The following is a 4,494-nucleotide window of genomic DNA, read 5'->3' on the forward strand; positions in this document are numbered from 1 at the left end:
GACAGTGCGATTGGCACAGGACAGAGCGGAGTTTAGGGCTGTTGTACATAGGGTCGCTATGAGTCGTAGGCGACTCAACGGCACATAATAACAACAACAACATTTATTCTTCATTGTTGTTAGTTGCCAAATCAGCTCTGACCCATGACAACTTCAAGAATAATAGATTGAAGTTTCACCCAGTCCTGCACCATCTCTGTGATCTTAAGATATCATGTGCCATCTCTGTGGCTATGGTGTTAGTTCATCTCGTGGAGAGATTTCGTCATTTCCTTAGTAAGCTGTGCTGCTAAGCTTGGGCTCCTCCATGGGGGAAGATGGGCATTTCCTGCTATGTGATTTACAGCCCCTGAAAACCCACTGGAGGGTCAGCTATGAGTAAGAACTGGATGGCAGTGAGTTTGAGTCTGGTTGTTTTTTGCGGGGTTTTGTGAGATAGCTTTTTCTACTGATGACTTCAGCCAGCAAGATGAAGTGAAACTCCATTTCATCTAGGTTGTCAGGAGGGTTTAGTCCTTGGAAAAAGACATAATGTTGGGAAAGTTAAAGCATCAGTGAGAGAGAGGCAGATCCTCTGATGGGATTGGCACAGTGATTGTAACAAAGGGCTGGATTATGCACTCTGACCACATACTGTGTAGATGGGACAGGACCGTGCAAGATTCTCTATGACACCTACCAGCAACCAAAAGGCTAAAATATTTTCTTTATTTGCTAATTTACCTCAAACACCAGGCATGTAAGAGGTGATCAGTACATAGCTGTCCAACAGATGAGTTTCTTTGAAGAAGAGCTATATTTCTCTTCTCCAGTGAGAAAGGAGATTGGATACTAAAAATGTATGCAGGTCAGTGATGAACTCACAGCTGTAACCTTTTGAGAATTTTGTAATACCTGTATACCTTAAACATAGTGATGTAATTACAAAAACTTCTTGTTGATAATAAAACTTCTTGCATGTGAAAGGTATAAAAAAACCCAGTTTCTATTTTCAGAATTTAGATTATTAATGTGGGCATGATACACTTGAGACTCTTAGTGAGCTGGACTGTTAATAAACTTGTGAAACCTATCACCTAATGTGTGATGGGGAGTAAATTTAGAATCTACTCCTTAAAGACATGAGGAGTCAGAACATTCTTGATTTAAGGCTGTCTCCTGTATATGGATTGTCCCTCAGACAGAACAAGCTTGCTAGCTCCTGTGACAATCAGGTGTCAGGGTAAGGGGTGGGGTGGCCTGAGCCCCTATGGCTGCTCTATGCTAGCCCTTTGGCTGCAGAAGAGATAATGTGGGTGGGAGCAGACTGATAAAGTGATATCATGAGGATTGTAACCAGTTAGAATTTGATAAGGGATAATTTGGGGCCAATACTTATTCCCAGCTTGAGTAGCTAACTGATATAGGGCATTTAAGGACCAACATTGTGAAGCATTTCAGGGCAATAGTGTCTCGCCAGGGCAGCTTAGTTGGTTAAGTGAATGAGTTTAGCTGCTACACCAAGGAACAGCCCACAGCCTAAATCCACCAACAGCTCTGTGGGAGAATGACACTTCATCTCTTCCCATGCAACTTAACCGTCTCCAAAAACCCACAGGAGTGGAAGCTATGAGCAGGTGATGACTCAATAGTATAAAACAACAGTTGTGTCTTGCTGGCATTTCAAAATGAAGAGCATGCTGCCTTCTTCATATTCCCTTCCTTGTTGATTTGTGTTTTTAGGGTCGTCCAGGCATCCACCCTCTATGTCATCTTGGGTTTTCCTGTTCTTTACATTCTATGAGAACTTCTTCTCTCTTACTTGGAAACAACCCTTGGATGTGTCTCAGAGTCTTCCTGGTGGTCAAATTTTTTTTCTGTCTAGTATCCTGACATGTCCTGTCTGTTTTCTTTCTAGTGTTCTGGAATTTACTCTCTGCTTTCTGTCTAGTATCCTGGCACTTACTGTTGGTGTTACAAATCTTGTACTGCTACAATAAGAAGTCCCACAAGTAATACCTAATCATATATGTCTTTTAAACAGTTCTCTCCCTCATCTGTTTCAATGCAGTGCACATTATTTATCCTCTGTTTTCTTACTTTCCCTCCAAACCTGATGTCAGTCCTGTTTTATAACAGTGGCATTATGCAGTATTTGTCCTTTTGTGATTGAGATAATTGACTCAACATAATGTCCTCCAGGGTCACCCACTTTATTATTTTGGGGAATGTTGGGGGAGGAAAGGAGGGCCTCTCACCAGAACGGATCGCCTAGTGCCAGATAAGTGCAAGCCTCCCAACGGCCTTTAATACAGGATAGAGAAAACTCTCCTGTGTTTGGCCATGTTGGCTTAAGAATGCTTGCCACCTAGGATGATGGCTGTTGGATCTGTTGAGCTGGGAGTAGTCTGCATGAGGCTGAGGTTCTCCTATCTAATCCGCATGTCCCACGTCTGCAAGCCCACCGTGTCCTCTTTCTGTTTACTTGCTCCTATATAAGTGCACTGCAGTCCCCTATAAAATTGAGCTGGATCGACGCTCTGAACGACTTCCAGAGTGGTGTATCTCCATCGTGCTTAACCCCATCAGGGCGTCACTGTTCGTTGCCAGCGAACAGACAGTGACATATTTCATGAGTTCTTTGTTTTTCAGTGCTGTGTAGTATATAATTGTGTGAATATATCACAGTTTCTCTATCCATTCGTTTGTTGATGGGCACTTAGGTTGTTTCCAGCTCTTTGCTATTGTGAACAAAGCCGCAATAAACGTAGGTGTGCATACATCTGCTTGGGTGGCAGTTCTTATTTCTTTAGGATATATTCCCAGTAGTGAAATTGATGGCAAGAGACCATAATAAGAGGTACATAGTAAAGTGGACTGGGGAGGGGGGTGTAATAATGAAATTTTTTTTCTTCTCAAATAGAAAAGTGAACTGGGGGTGGGAGGAGTGGGCAGGGAGAAAAAAGTGCAACAAAGAAGGAATGAAAATCCAAGTTCTCTATAATCTTTCATTAAAATCTCTACGACAAAAAAGTCCCACAAGTCACCAGCAGTTTCCTGCTTCACTGTTTTGGATTTTCGTAGTCCAAATCAGGGCTCTGGCTGCAGGATAGGGTCCGTCCTTGTCAGGAAGCATTTCTTGGTACCTGCTTGTCCTGCTCTGTGTGTTTGTCTGTTCTGTCCTTTTTTTTATAAAACACCTTTTATAAAGAAATTAGGATTACCCTAATGAAAGAAAAACTTAGGTTTTGAAACATAGTTGTATTTGCCCATTACAGGTTAAGAGTTTATCACATATTTTCTGGGGCACAGCTCAGTCTGTATTAGTCACTGTGTACAGACCAAGCCTCTGCCTCAAGCATCCCCCAGGCTGGTGTAGGCCTTGATGCTCCAAAGTGCTCAGGAGGAGCCATTCTGTGCTCAGCTTTTCATACCTCATCACTACCACATGCCGTTCCAGGAAACCTGTGCTCTGTAAAGGGTGTCTACCCTTCAGGCATGTGTGTATGACCATCTCCCTAGATCGATCCTGGGGCATGTTAGCCACTGAGTGTCATTTTAGGAATGAGATATTTTACAAAGGAGCTAAAAAGATGATTTTCGCTTGAGATATATTAATACAGGAAACAGAAATCCTTTATATCTGAGATAACAAACCAGATTCCTAAGTGAGCAGGGCAAGTACTGTTAATTCATCGGTGGAAAAAGAATCATATTATTATTATTATTAATGGTACTACAAAATGCCGTCTGTACTGTGAACATCTTGGTTTGTATATCGGCACTTTATCTGTATCTGTGTATTTTAGTTTGGGTACTTATGTTCCCACATGTGATATGTAAGCAATGCACACTCTCCCATCTTCTGTTGTAAGTTTAATGTCTCTAAGTGACAGGACTGGAGAGCTGTCACCAGGCAATTGGACCTTGGACGCTGGAGACTGAGGGCTCTGACTCGCTTGGTGAAGCTGGAGAAGCCCTGTCAGTAACGTGGTTACTGCTGTTATTTGTGCAGTTATAACAGAATGACAATTGCTGTGAAGACCCGCCAGGTCTCTCCCCTTGTGACTCCACTTTATCTTTCCAAACAATGGGAAACATGATCTCCGTGGTGACTAAGGACAAAACTGGCATTATTTTGTGCCAGGCAATTTTCGTACCTGATCCTATTCAGTTATCTCAGCAATCCTATGGATGGATACAAGTAATCAGATTTACTTCTGGTCAGACCACCTCTCAAAGGTGCTCAGATTAAATAGCTGTGAAATGGATAATCTTGTGGTCAGCTTCCTTTCCCCATCTATTTTAATTGAAAGAGTTGATGTTAATCTTTCTCCCTTCTCTTGTCTTGCTATTCCACTTGAATATTTTCTCTCTCTGTGTCCTTATAGTGCATTAACTAGCCTCACAACTTCTCAGAGCATGTGAAAGTGTACAGTTAGTGATTGGGAAGGAGTGGAGTCGATATGTGTTGTATCTAATGTGCAGTTAATCTCATCCACCATATTTTATATG

The 4,494-nt window shown here is 42.1% G+C and overlaps 1 pseudogene; it reads right to left on the reverse strand.

The window, feature by feature from the left end:
* Positions 1 to 3,418, reverse strand: part of LOC102873090 — a 13,556-nt pseudogene extending 10,138 nt beyond the window's left edge.
* Positions 3,419 to 4,494: the final 1,076 nt, after the last annotated feature.

Source organism: Elephantulus edwardii, unplaced genomic scaffold, assembly GCF_000299155.1.
Source record: "Elephantulus edwardii isolate Elephantulus edwardi_28Jun2011 unplaced genomic scaffold, EleEdw1.0 scaffold00337, whole genome shotgun sequence".
NCBI lineage: Eukaryota > Metazoa > Chordata > Mammalia > Macroscelidea > Macroscelididae > Elephantulus > Elephantulus edwardii.